The following is a 15,573-nucleotide window of genomic DNA, read 5'->3' as shown; positions in this document are numbered from 1 at the left end:
TGTAGGCTCAGTAGCAGCAGATTTCTTTCTTTTAGCACTTTTGGCCTTTGCCGCTCTAGAAGCCAGTTCAAGATCCACGTCAAAACGATCAACAATGATGGAAGATCGGATTGGTTGGGAGGAAACGGCAGCATCATCTATGGGAGCATCATATGTGGTAGCATCAATGATTGGAGAGCCTAGAGCTGAGGGATCAATATGAGGCTCATCAACAGTTGACTTGAAGTCATCACCAAACCCGTCCTCAAGTTTCTTTTGTAACTCTAGAAGATTTGCAGCTAAGCTCCCATATTGCGTCTGGAGATTAGAAATTTGCTTTGTCTTCAGAGCATTTTCTTCTTTAAGTTCAGTCATTTGAATGCTGAGTTCGGTATTCTCAGATTGGAGATCAGCAACTTTGATTACCAGCTCAATGTTCCTCTAGTCTAGTTCAATATTCTTTTGTTTGATAGCATCAATCTGGCTTTGGAGTGAAGGAGAGAAATCTCTTGGGCTTTCATCTCCAATGAGAATTCCCTTGCCACAAGAAGGTGGCGTCGAGAATTGTTCCTCAACTAACAGATGAGCTAGTTTGACTGAGGCATCTTCTTTGTTTGTCTTTAGGGGAGAGAGATTCGCTTGACTTGAAGAACCACCAGCATCAAATACTATGTTGGGACCTTCACTTATGGGTTCGGTTGAGACTATAGCAGGTGTGATTGTTAGGGGAGCTGTAGCACTTTGTGTCGTTGAGCTTCTAGTTGCAAGTCTCAGAACAAGTCTTCGATGTTTTGTTGGAGGAGTGGTAGCAGTAGTGGTGGAGAGATCCATTTCCATTGGCGTTGATGTAGGTAATCCAGTGTCAAGGGGAGAAATCCCTGACACTGTCACCATAGGAATTGCTATTTCTGCCTTTGGATTGGAAGTTGAAGGTGCAGACACGGAAACGTCTTCTTCTACCCTTGCCTTAGTAGTTACAGGAACTACTTCATCAACATTGTCAAGCAGGTTGTCGAGGTCTACGTCAGACAACATTACATCATTGTTATCAAAGTTTATTGGGATATTATCTTGATCAAATCCCGTGAGACCAACATTCTCATCTGCTTTGTCATCCTTTCTCAAATCTTCATTGTGGTCACCTGGAACCTGAACAGACTGCAGTTCCTGTTCAACATCGACTTGAGTTTCAAGGGCGGGAGTCTCATCGTCCTCGTGATCTGAAACGTTGATTATAAATTCAGAGGACACTTTTTCTGAAGAAGTTGGCTCGGATGTAGTCTTCCCAGAAGATTCATGAGATTCAAAAGACTCATTGATTTCAGCAAAAGATCCAAACTTCACCAAGGGATACAGACCTTGGAACACCACTTTGCCTTTCCGGTTCTGTTTAATAAGACCAACGGTATGAGGACCCAAAGACTTTGTATCCATCCTATCGCCAGGTTTAACCATGTCCGGAAACTGATCATCAATGAAGGTCTGAATAAATCGAGGATACATCAGAAAGGCATCTCTATATCCCCGAGTCAGTGCACCGATGTTCACAAGAAATCCATCAAAGATATACTTTGAGAAGTTGTACTTGTTGCCGGCTGCAAGAGAAACAATAGCTCCAGTGTTCCTGATAGAGATCTCATCTGCTCCCGATCTCCTTCCTGACACACAGCTGATAAACACATGAGCCAAGAAGCGCCAGTAAGGAGGTAGGAGCTTCTTCACAGTGGGAGGATAAGAACCCTCGTATCCCATTCTCTCAAGAATCCGTGTAACTTCTTCAGCTTCAGCTTCGGTTGGATAGTCTGACTCATCAAGGATCATCAGAGTGCTTCTGATGTATTGCTCTGAAATTCTGACTTTGCAATTTTGCACCGTAGCCTCAATGATCATTTCCTTGTTCTTCTTAGTCAATTTGGCGGTTCTCCAGAACTCTTGAATACGGCTTTCATAAATTATAGGATTCACTGTAATCGCATAAGTTAGGTAGCACTCGCGAAAACGGTACATCATAGACATAAAGTCTCTGTAAGCTGGTGGTGGATCATCCAATACAATTGCAATATTGTGCATCTCGGCTGTTTTGAGATATGCCATTGTCTGCATTGAACAAACCAAGTAAGAGAAACAAAGTATTTTAAAAAAAATACTCCAGGTTTTCGTTAACTTTTTGACCAATACTCAATACAACAGAAGTTTACGGTCAACAGATGGTCAATAGACAGTAAACTAGGTTTACGGTCAAATTTGGTCAATGGACTGTAAACTGGGTTTACGGCCGCAAAGCCAAAAACCAAGTTTACGGTCGTAAGACCAAAAGACAGTTTACGGTATCAAGGTCAAAAATGGGTTTACTGCCTGTGAGTTTACTCCCTATGAGTTTACGGTCTATGAGTTTACTCCCTATGGGTATACGGTCTATGAGTTTACTCCCTACGAACATTCAAATACCGTAAATTCCGACAATTTTCAAACTCAAATAATTCCTAAGATTCAAGTCGATTCAAACAAAATATTACAGATTCAGGGTCGGAATTAACGTACCTTTGACGTGGATTGAACGAATTAGAGAAAAAATGCACATGATTTTTGAAGATTTGAGAGAGAATATATGTATGCGGTACAGTGAATGGGCAGTAAAAGCCGTTCACTGCAGTAAACTCTTACTTTTATACCTTTTGACTTTTCAAGGCAGCAAACACGCTCCAGTCCAAATCCAAGAGAATTTTAAGAAAATTAAAAACTTTTTGAGGATTATTATTATTAAAATAAAATAAAATAAAAATAAAAATAAAAATAAAATTTAAGTAAAATTAACACATTTTGACTTCAATAAAATAAAATGGAATAAAATTCTAACAAAATGACATGAGTAAATAAAGATATTTGAGATGTTGGGATCAAAGTTTTTGGACAGCCTTTATCCGCTTGTCGGTACCTTCTATCTTCACGTCTTTGTCTGGTCGATCGCCGGTATTGTTGTCCACTTAAACACGAAAAATTGTGACAGATTTAGAACACACTACTTGTTACAAGACAAGGTGAACTTAAGTTCCTAAAAATTATATATGATCCTAATTTCTTAGATACTATATCTTAAGGACCATTCATCTGACGACGACCAGGGATATTGTTGTCCTCCTAAATTGAGCAGCGAGATCTATAGACAATCTGTATGTGTTCAATTTTTAAGTGTACTAGAACGTGTTTCCTGCTTCCTGATATGCCCCAGCCATCAAGAACTTCCAGAATACTCCTTACACCGGGTGAGCAGACAACCATTCAGAGAGAGAAGAGATTCAGAATTCTATTACTTATTACTTATAATTTCAGAGGGGTTGAGAAGAAGAAGGTTGCATATGCTGTGTACCAGGTCGGATTAGAAGTCGCGCAAAGGAAACAACATATGGCTAACAGATAAGAAGTATTTCACACATTTATATATAGCCTGCAGACAAATAGAGTTGCATATGTTGTGTACCAGGTCGGATTAGAAATTGTGCAAAGGAGACAACATATGGCTAAAAGACGGAAAGAAAGAAAATGATATTCTACAGACCTAATATATCGGAATTTACCAATCTCTCCATCCAACCGGAATTAAGGATAAAATCCGCACATCGAGGAAAAGTTAAACCACGGTTCCAAGTACGGGTTAAATTAATGTGACGAGTAGATTCCCATATATATCTCCCTGTTCAACCTATCCGAGCGTCGTATTGTCAGGCTAAATGGATCTAACTAGGTCAAGATTTGTCAAGTCTATAAATTTCCTAAGTTCAACTCTGCCTAGTCAAGTCCATTTAAAAATTTTCGTGCCTACCAACGCATCTGGTCAGAGCATAGACCCTTCAACTTCGGGTACATTACGCAGACTCAGGTTGCTTGTTATCACTTGATAATATCACTTCCCAGACCAATTCCCTCAAACACAATTCATATTTTTGTATTTTTCTGAATTTTTGATGTTTTTGGATTTTCTGAATTTTTGATGTTTTTGAATTTTTGAATTTTTTTCTAATTTTTGTTTTGTTTTTATTTCTCCCCCTAAATTTGTGCAGGAGAGAGAAACGAAAGAAAATGCGCAAATTTAAACTATCCTAAAACAAAAAATTAATCCTCAAAACGAATCATTTTTTAAAAATCCCACAAGCACATCGAATCGAGCTTTGTTAAACGGCTTAGTGAACAGATCCGCCACATTATTAGCAGTGGGAACCTATTCTAGCCGAATGAGCGAGCGCTCATAACAATCTCTAATGAAATGAATTTTGATATCAATGTGCTTGGTTTTGGAATGTTGGACAGGATTTTTAGTTATTTGAATAGCTGCCTCATTATCACAATGAATTGGGGTTTCTAGATAGTTCAAACCGTAATCCAACAGCTGATGTTGGATCCAGATAACTTGAGAGCAACACGCCGATGCAGCAACGTACTCCGCTTCTGCTGTAGAAGTAGATACGGTATGTTGTTTCTTGCATTGCCACGATACCAGTCTATCACCAAGGAACTGACACCCTCCTGATATTGATTTCCTGTCAAGCTCGCAACCTCCATAATTACTGTCAGCAAAAGCATATAAATCAAATTCAGAATTTTTCGGATACCAGAGACCCAGTCTTGGACTGCCTTTGATATACCGAAAAATCCTTTTGACAGCAATAAGATGTGAAAGTTTAGGATTAGCCTGATAGCGAGTGCATTGACACACTGCAAACATGATGTCAGGACAACTTGCAGTGAGATACATCAAGGAACCGATCATCGATCTGTAGTGAGTTTGATCTACAGATTCCCCATCAATATCTGGAGTCAGCAGGGGTCTTTCAGCCAGGGGAGTTGAAGCAGGCTTCGCGTCTGAAAATCCAAACTTCTCAAGAATATCGTCAACATACTTTGCTTGATGTAGCAGGATTCTGGTTGAATTCTGATTGACCTGAAGCCCCAGAAACATGGTCATTTCACCTAGTGAACTCATCTCAAATTTCTTCTTCATCACGCTTTCAAATTCTTTGCACAACTTTGGACATGTGGACCCGAAGATGATGTCGTCAACATAGATCTGAACCAGTATCTGATCATCACCCATATGCTTGATGAATAAAGTTTGATCAATGGTACCGCGAGAGTAGCCATGTTCGAGCAAGTGCTTCGTTAGAGTTGCATACCACGCTCGAGGAGCTTGATGTAATCCATACAATGCCTTGTCCAACTTGTAGACATGATTAGGAAACTTTGAGTCAACAAACCCCGGGGGTTGATCAACATAAATTTCTTCCTTGACCTTGACGTACAACAAGGCAGTCTTGACATCCATCTGGTAGACCGTGAAATTCTTGTAAGAGGCATACGCGAGGAAAATTCGAATAGCCTCTAGACAAGCCACGGGAGCATACACCTCAGTATAATCAAGACCCTCGATCTGTCGGAACCCGCGGACCACTAATCGTGCTTTATTACGAACGATTACACCAGAATAATCTTGCTTATTCCGATATACCCAACGTGTATCGAGAGACCGTTTGCCCTTCGGTAACTCAGCCAGTTTCCAAACCCCGAGCTTTTTAAACTGATTTAGCTCTTCATGCATTGCGTCTACCCAGCTGGGATCATTTAGAGCCATTTCAATGTTTTTGGGTTCTAATTGAGAGATAAAGCAAGAGTAAAGACATTCATTAACATCCCCACTCTGACTTCTAGACTTAACTCCATCACCCAGCCGGCCAATTACATTTTCGATCGGATGATCGCGCTGAATCCGGGAGGGTATGTCTTGGCTGATCTCATTGATAGAAATAGGAAGAGTGTGAATATTGAAACCTCCATCATCTTCTGGTTGAGTCCTATTAGAAGACTCTGCTACAAACTCATTTGCTATTTCTTCAGGAAAGAGGAGTTCCATAAATGTTGGATTGACAGCGGAAGCATCTGTAAACATGAACTCTCTCTCAATGGGTGTTAGAGGTGTAGCTTCAGCATTAGGAGTTTCAGTTGGAATCTCAGACACTGGACTAATTGGTTGTACAGATGACTCCCCCTCAAGTGGTGCAGAGGATTCCCTTTCAACCGTTGGGGGTCTGTAAACAACTTCTTCATCTTCGTCTTCAATTACAGGAACATTCTTCAAACCAGAGGAAGATCCACTTGAATTATTCGAGGACACGTTGAGAGATCTGAATAGGGATGTGTAATCAAATAACCAGTCGGGATCCACTCTAGCATCTGTTTCATTCTCCTCCAGCCAGCGCACATCATAAGATTCAACGATCTGCTTTGTTCTGTTGTTGTAAACCTTGTATGCGGTGCGCGCAGCATATCCCACAAAGTAACAGTCATCAGCTTTGGCATTAAATTTAGGGTTGGAATCTAAGTGAAGAAGGGTGCAAGGACAGCCAAATACACGGAAATGGCCCATAGATGGTTTGTGTCCATAAAGAATTTCGTATGGTGTCTTCATCTAAGCTTTGTTGATTAGGACACGATTTTGAACGTAGCAAGCAGTGTTGATCGCCTCGGCCCAAAAGAAGACAGGAAGTTTGGAATCACAAAGCATTGTCCTTGTGGCGTCTTTCAATGTTCTATTCCTCCTTTCAGCAACACCATTTTGTTGAGGTGTATGAGCAGAGTTGTATTGCCGCACAATTCCCTTTTCTGCACAAAAGTGGTCAAGAATAGCATTCTTGAATTCAGTTCTGTTATCGGCTCGAAGCGCCTTCATTTGATTACTGGTTTGCTTCTCAATCATCACAACAAACTTCTTTATCAGATCAGCAACCCCTGCTTTGTTGGATAAGAAGAAGACCCAAGTAAATCGAGAGTAGTCATCAATCACAACAAGATAGTACGAGCTTTTGTTGATTCTCAGGACGTTGACCGGACCAAATAAGTCCATATGCAATAATTGGAGAACATGACTGATTGAGTTGGTTTGCTTGGGCAAATGTGGTTTCCGATGATGTTTGCCTTGAGCACAAGAAACACATTTTTCAAAAGTGATAAAGTCTCTGACAGGAAGGCCTCAGACCATTTCATTTTTCGCAAGACGATTCAGGTTTTTCGCATTAGCATGACCAAGTCTTCGATGCCATAGCATAGCATTGTGTTCGGAAACCTTTGAGAATAAACAAGTGACTTGTTCAGGTAGGTTACTGTTCATATCAATGATGTATGCATTTCCGTCCCGTTTCGATTTAACTAGAATCCACTCTTCTGGAATGACGATGCCAGGCTTGAGAATCAAACACTCCTTATCAGTAAAATGGGTTGAGTAGCCTTTATCACATATCTGAGAGACACTCAACAAACTGTGCTTTAACTCAGGTGCAAAGTTAACGTTTTCGAAGCTCAGCACTCCATTCGAAACAATTCCGCATTGTGTGATCTTTCCACCGTCTCCGCCCGCAAAAGAAACATAACCCCCATTAAAAGATTGAATTTCGCTCAGCTGGGAGATGTCTCCAGCCATATGCCGGGAGCAGCCGCTATTGACGTACCAGAGACGGACGATATTCCTCCGCAACTGCCCCTGCAAAATGAGTGGAATCATTTAGACTTAGGAACCCAGGTCATCACAAACCTGGGTTTCCTATATGGTTTCTTTGAGTCATTTGTAATCTTTTTCAATTTCTGATCTTTATTTGTATTTTCTTCAGAAGACGTCAAGGATGAATTGGAAAGGGATTTGGGCTTCCATTGAAAGTTAGGTTTTGTCAAAAAACCAGCTTACTTTGAAATTAGTTTCTTAAAGGTTCGGTTTGAGCCTCTGGATTTTCCACCAGAGATGTTAGAAGATCCAGCGCTACCCTTTGAAGAAGCCGATTTTGAAGCAGCCTTGTTCGATTTTTGAAAATGATTGTAATTTTTAACAAAACTTGTATTCTTGTGTAACTTAGCCCTTGTTTTGTTTCTATCACCTTTCCAATTATTGTTTTGAGAATGAGATCTCGAGGAATTTCTAGTCAAAGACCTTCCTCGATACTCATTTTCACTTCTTGGTGACAAATAATGCACAAACATCCTGTTTTGACAATTTCGAGCTATATGTCCACCAACACCACAGTTAAAGCAAATTTGTTTATTGTTTGAATTGATATTGCATTTTTCAAGTTTATTTTCTTGACAGACACTCTTACTTTTCTCAGGAGAACATGCATGAGAAGAAGATTGTGAGATAAGTGAAGGTGTCTCAGTCGTTTTGATTTGTGGAGTTGATGATTCTTCATGAAATTCACAAGCATCAGAATTACCAAACAGTTCATCAAACATATCGAAAAAATTAAATTCAACAGTTTCAAATAATGCACTAACAAAAGGAGCTTTTTCAGTCTTAACACACTCACATTTGTTCACAATAAAAAAAAATCAGAATTACCAACAGAAACAGATTCTCCAGCTTCATACTTGCCCTGATCTAAGAGTGGATCTGCAGAGGAAGTAGAAACATTAGTACTTTCAATGTTAATAAAACCTTCTGAAACAAAACTGGCTGGCTTGACATATCAAAGATGTGACTCCCTGTTAGTTTCGTTTTGTGTGAAAGGGATTGATGTGGAATTATGATTAAAAGGAGGCGGAACACAATCATACCCTACACCCTTGTTTTCATTTTCTTTGAATTTCAATTGCGTTTCATATAAAGACTCAACTGTTTTACTTGACGCGGAATAATTTTTGAAGCTAACATCTGTTTTTCCACTTTTAATTTTCAATTCATCAAGTTCTTTGGTCACAGCATCAAGTTGTCTCTTAGTATAATCATAAATTTCACACTTTTCACTGAATTCTGATTGTATTTTTCTAAAGTCTTTTATTTTGGCCTCTAGTTGGGCTTTAAGTGGTTTCTGTCCCTTCCTAAGTTGATAACCCTCATATTTAAGGTCTTCTACTTGCCTACGTAAGGTTTGAACTTCATTTCGAAGAAGTGTAACGTATTCTTTGCAAGCAAAAGAACAAGACAGTAGAGTTACCTCATTTTTCTTGGACTCGGAGGAGGTGGAAACCATTAGGGCAAGCTGCAATTCCATCATCTCAGCTTCTGGATCAGCATCTTTGTTCTTTGAAGCAGCATCATCAATTAGAACTAGGTGAGCATATTCTGGCCCTGTGATGTTTAAAGCTTGATTGATCCTCCCAGTCAAATGATTGAGCAACCATAGCTGTCTCTCCATTTGTTGTAGCTCCGGCACGATTGTTTCCCACTGCAACCACCTGTCGGTTGTTGTTGACTCTGTGATCTGGCTTCGGACAATCACGAGCAAAGTGACCCGGCTCGTGGCAGTTAAAACATCTCAGCATACTTTTGTTGAAACCCACCTTTTTTTCAGCATTCATAGCCCAGTTGTTTTTCCCTGTTTTCTTGGCGAATTGTTTGGCTCTGAAGACAGCCATGGCAATTTGCCAAGTGATGTCCATTTCCTCCACATCTTCAGGATGTATCTGGTCCAAGTCAGAAAAGGATAGCTGAAGTGGAAGATCTCCAGCTACAAAGGCATTGTAACAGTTAACTAGCCCAGTGGTTAGAGCCAGATTTTCATCAGATTCTTTGGTGTTGGAAGATGAGGCTTTGGCTGACAAATTCGAAACAGGTACAATTTGTGGGATCGATGTTGCAACATTGAAGGTTTGACTCTGAGGTTGTTGAATTGAGAAAGCTTGACCTGAGGAAGTCATGAAAGATGATAGTGCAGCATTGTTGGATGTAGTGCCAAGGTTTGCAGTAGAATATGAATTTATGTGGTTGATTTCTCTCCGTTTGTCATCAATATCACAGGCTTTGATGACAACCATGATCTCTGCAAGAGTGAGGCAGTTCAGGTCCTTGGTTTTCTTAATCATAGCAACGTTCATATCCCATGATCGAGGAAGTGCATTTAGAAGTTTCTTGTTAATTTCTGACTTGGTCAAAAAGATCCCTGAAATGTTTATGTCAGTTGTGAGAGCAGTGAATCTTTGCAGTTGAGCCTCAAGGGTTTCTCCTGGAATGTAGTTAAACTTCTATCTTAGCATGTCCTGCCTACTTTCTTTCATATCTTCATTTCCCTCGTAGACCTCAATAAGAGCTTCCCATAGAGCTTTAGCTGGAGTGTATTCACGAAAACCTTGAGCAATATCAGGAGATAATGCCATGGTTAAGGTGGCTAATGCTCTTTCCTGTTCTTCAACCAGTTCAAATTCTTCATCAGTGTAGTTCTCAATAGCCTTGTCAATCAATTGACCTCCGACAGTCATAGTCACTCTGACCGGACCTCTAAGTATGCTTCTCCAGATCTTGAAATCTTTCATCTTGATGTACTTCTCAATTCTGTATTTCCACTTGGGAAAACCTTCAGCAGACATCAACCTCGGAATGCGGGTAGTAGTGCCTATAACAGCATCAAGTTCTTGAAAGTGAGTTTGAGAATCCATTTTGAAAGTAAAGTGTTTTAACAGCTTCAAAGAGTTTACGGTAAAAATGTTTACGGTTGATGTGGCCAATTAATGGTTTGCGACCGTAAACACGTTTACGGTCGTAAACAGAGTTTTACGATGTAGTGTTTACTGTCTAAGGTGTTTACGGTCTAAGCAGTTTACGGGTCTTCAGAATTTGTTTACTGTCCTTCGAAAGAGTTTACGGTGAAGGGATATTCAGAGTTTACGGTCTTTGAATGGACAGTAAATGGAGTTTACGGTGGGCAGTAAACTCTCAATTTCCCTGTAAAACTCGTAAATTTCAGACAAGAATAGTTCCTTCCAAGCCCAAAATGCAGAATCCAACGAACAAACACTAAAATTACAGCTTGAACATTCAAAATCTCGATCGGATGAGTTTGATACCAGTTTACCGCTCTGATACCAATTGTTAGGTCCAAATAAGGATCTTAAACTAGTAATCAAACAAGCATAAAACGGAATTACCACAATCAGATGAATCAAATGAGCTTGCACATGATTGAATATTAGAATTGTCAGGTACAACTCAAGACCAACCGTAAACACAATGGCTACCAACCATCAAAAAGGCCAACACCTACACTATTTATACTTATCTGGACCGCAAACTAGGTTTGCTGCCGTAAACACGTTTACGGCCATAAACGTGTTTATGGCCGTAAACGTGTTTACGGCCGTAAATACATCAAAGACCAAAAACACAATAAAGCGAAATACAAACACAAGACAATTCACATGCTAAGCCTAGCCCAAACCATTTCATGGCCCTTCAATCTCCCCCTTGGTTTGGAGCAGGCTTGGGTTTAGTCCTTGTCAACAACCATCACATCGCATCTCCCCATCGCTCCGTTCCATATTCTTTTGTCGATTATGGTGGCTACCATCTTTGTGTACTCCTTTGCGGCAGGCTCAAAAAGATCATCAGCAACAACAATTTGATGAGTTGAGAGCTGATGAATGTCCCGTTCACCAAACTGAAGAAGGTCCCTCTTGTCATACAAGCGAATACAGTCTTCCTTTAGCTTGATAACAGCAGCATCTGATGTCTCATCATACACCCAATAATGCATCGAATGTAGAGTTCCATCAGGACAGTTTTGAGGGACCGGAATGTGTTTGAATTGAGCGGTGGCGGGCCACATCACTGCACGAATGGGCTCACTTGTGTCTGGATCAAAAACATGTTTATGCACTTCAACAAAGGATTCCGCAGTTTTCATTGACGGAAAGCCTTTGGCCACCTGATCTTCCAGAAATGATTTGAATTGGCTGGCAATTGGATTTCCTAAAGGATTTGAAAAGGGAGCTTTGGATAGCTCAATGAGGTCAACCTTAGTGAAAGAGTTGAAATCATGTGCATCCTTATATAATTCCTTGTTTCCGCTCTTCCTTCTCACAATAAACATCTTCTGAATATCATGGAATCCCCACGACACGATTCCTGACCTGTCAACATATACGTCTCTGAAGGTTTGAGTGCTTAGTTCAGTGAACGTTACACTAGGTCTATCCCATGGAGACTTAAAATCCAAATTTCTTTTGAACAGCCACTTATTTTTCTCTGTAGGCTCAGTACCAGCAGATTTCTTTCTTTTAGCACTTTTGGCCTTTGCCGCTCTAGAAGCCAGTTCAGGATCCACGTCAAAATGATCAACAATGATGGAAGATCGGATTGGTTGGGAGGAAACGGCATCATCATCTATGGGAGCATCATCTGTGGTAGCATCAATGATTGGAGAGCCTGGAGCTGAGGGATCGATATGAGGCTCATCAACAGTTGACTTGAAGTCATCACCAAACCTGTCCTGAAGTTTCTTTTGTAACTCTATAAGATTTGCAGCTAAACTCCCATATTGCGTCTCGAGATTAGAAATTTGCTTTGTCTTTAGATGTGTGTGGACCATTTAGATCAACCACGAAGGATGGGAACCGCTTCTACATGGTTTTTACCGATGACTATAGTAGATATGCGTATATCTACTTAATCAAGCAAAAGTATGAAACTTTTGAAAAGTTCAAAGAGTTCAAGAATGAAGTGGAGAATCAATTGGGCAGGAAAATCAAGATGCTTCGATCCGATCGAGGAGGAGAGTACCTAAGTCTTGAATTCCACGATTATCTCAAGGAGTGTGGAATAGTTTCACAATTAACGTCACCTAGGACACCGCAATTGAATGGTGTGGCAGAAAGGCGTAATCGAACCTTGTTGGACATGGTTCGCTCTATGATGAGTCGTGCTTCACTACCTATCTCTTTTTGGGGGTATGCCTTAGAGACTGCCGCCCATATCCTTAACCGAGTCCCTACTAAGAAGGTTGCCAAAACACCTCACGAGATGTGGACAGGCAAAGTTCCCTCGTAGGCACATATCAAGGTTTGGGGTTGTGATGCTTTCGTAAGACGAGATACTCACGACAAGCTCGAACCTCGTAGTGAGCGATGTATTTTCATCGGCTACCCATAGAAATCCTTTGGATATCTCTTCTATACACCGAAGGACAATGTTGTCTTTGTTGCGAGGAGAGGAGTTTTCCGAGAGCGAGAACTCATAAGCCAAGGAGACAGTGGGAGGAAAATCGAACTTGAAGAAATTCAAGAGTCGATAGATGAAGGAACCTCTACCGCTGGCACTCAACCCGAGGAGGAAACTCTGGTTGAACCGATTGACGAGTCCTTACCTCTTAGACGTTCCGATAGAGTTAGAGTTCATCCCCAGTTTTATGGTTTTCATATTACTACCGAAGGGGACACGTATATTAGTGATGGTACACTAATAAATCTTGATGAACCTAATAGCTATAAGGAAGCCATGGCAGGCCCGGAGTCTGCAAAATGGAAAGAGGCAATGGATAGCGAGATCCAATCCATGTATGACAACCAAGTTTGGAATTTGGTTGATTATGTGCCCGGACGTAAGACCGTTGGGTGCAAATGGATCTTCAAGAAGAAGACCGACATGGATGGAAAAGTACACACGTATAGGGTGCGATTGGTTGCGAAGGGCTTTACTCAAACTCCCGGAGTTGACTATGATGAGACCTTCTCACCAGTTGCAAAGATAAAGTCTATTAGAGTGATGCTAGCTGTTTCCGCATTTCATGATTATGAGCTTTGGAAAATGGATGTCAAGACCGCTTTCCTTAATGGGAAGTTGGCTGAGGATGTTTACATGGCTCAACCAGAGGGGTTTGTGAATCTGAAGCATCCGAATAGAGTGTGTAAGCTTGAGAAGTCCATTTATGGACTTAAGCAAGCATCTCGTAGATGGAATCTTTGCTTCGATGAGAAAGTCAAAGAGTTTGGATTTGTACGAAGCGAAGATGAATCGTGTGTATATGTCAAAGCCAGTGGGAGTATAGTAAGCTTCCTCGTTCTATATGTCGATGACATATTACTCATAGGAAACGATGTCCCGACTCTGCAGGAGGTTAAGTCCTGGCTCGGGAAGTGCTTCGCTATGAAGGACCTCGGAGAGGCTTCTTATATTTTGGGAATAAGGATAGTGAGAGAGAGAGAAGTAAGGGACTAATAGGACTTAGTCAGAACACTTACTTAGATAAGGTACTAAAACGTTTTAGTATGGAAAACTCGAAGAAGGGAGAATTACCGATACAAAGTAATGCCAAGTTGAGTAAGACTCAAAGTTCGAGTACCGAAGCCGAAATAGCAGAGATGAGCCGAGTACCATACACTTCCGTAGTTGGCTCAATCATGTATGCTATGACTTGTACTCGCCCTGATGTAGCCTTTGCTTTGAGCATGGTTAGCAGATATCAAGGGAACCCTGGCAGAGCCCATTGGATTGCGGTTAAGAATATCCTTAAGTACCTTCGGAGGACGAAGGAATGGTTTTTAGTCCTCGGAGGGAGTGATGACTTGAAGGTGCGAGGTTATAGTGACGCCAGATTTCAGACCGACAGGGACAATTATCGTTCGCAGTCGGGCTGGGTCTTTACCCTGAATGGAGGAGCAGTGACTTGGAAAAGTTCCAAGCAGGAAACCGTAGCTGATTCAACGTGCGAATCAAAGTACATTGCAGCGAGCGAAGCGTCGAAGGAGGCAATATGGTTGAAGAACTTCATTGGTGATCTTGGAGTTGTATCTGCCATAAAGGAGCCCATGGAAATTTTCTGTGATAATAAAGGAGCAGTTGCCTTGACCAAGGAACCAAGGGATCACGGTAGATCTCGACATATCGACAGAAAAGATCACTTTATTAGACATCGTGTAGAAGAAGGACAACTCGTAGTGAAGAGGATATCATCAGAAGATAATCCAGCAGATCCGCTTACGAAGGGACTGAGTAGGGTTAAGCACTTGCAGCATGCTAGGAGTATTGGGCTGAAGGATGATATTAGTATAGATTAGATAGTAGTAGAAACGTGTAATAGATAAATGTAATTAACATTTGATGATTAAATAAAAGAGTATTATTTATGAGTAATGTTACTGTCTTATGTTAATTGTTTAACTATTGTTTCATTTTGCATGTTTTGACTTCCAGAATAATTGAGTTTATTAAGAATAATCGAATTATTCAAATTGTCCACAATCGTTCATATGTTGGAAGTAGGTATGAATGAAGATTGTCATGAATTGGTGTGTAGATTGTCTAAATGGTTTTAGACATAGCAAAAGGTTGTTGCAACGTTCGTGAGTGCTTATGAACTGGTTTTGAGCATTGGAACAAACCCGCGCTTGCTGGAATCACCTTATGGAATATGATATAAAAGGGTGATTGCAAGACGATAATATCATATAGCCTTAAAACCTATATATATGGTTTGTTATTTGTTAATTGGTTGTACATTGATAATGCGAAAATGCATCAGTAACTCGGTGTTATAAAACGCATTGTTGTGTATAGTTGATTAATGAATAAGTAAATGCATATAAGTCGAAGTTTATCTGTTACTTTTATCCCAAGAGGGTAAAAGCGATATCTCGGCTGCTCGATGATTTGATTTGACTTATGTGCCGGGCCCGGTCAAAACTGAATTGATGTGTTCGATTAAGTTCTATGTCAAATGAATCGGAGATCGAGAAACCAAATGCTAGGCAAATTATTCCATAGAATTGTCAGCATGATATCTAACAGAGGACTGTACGATCCCTTATCTAAAGGACAATATTGATTAGATCAGAGTTTGACAGCGTCTTTGAGAG

Source organism: Lactuca sativa, chromosome 2 (assembly GCF_002870075.4).
Source record: "Lactuca sativa cultivar Salinas chromosome 2, Lsat_Salinas_v11, whole genome shotgun sequence".
Taxonomy (NCBI): domain Eukaryota; kingdom Viridiplantae; phylum Streptophyta; class Magnoliopsida; order Asterales; family Asteraceae; genus Lactuca; species Lactuca sativa.
Note: the sequence above shows the minus strand (reverse complement) of the source record.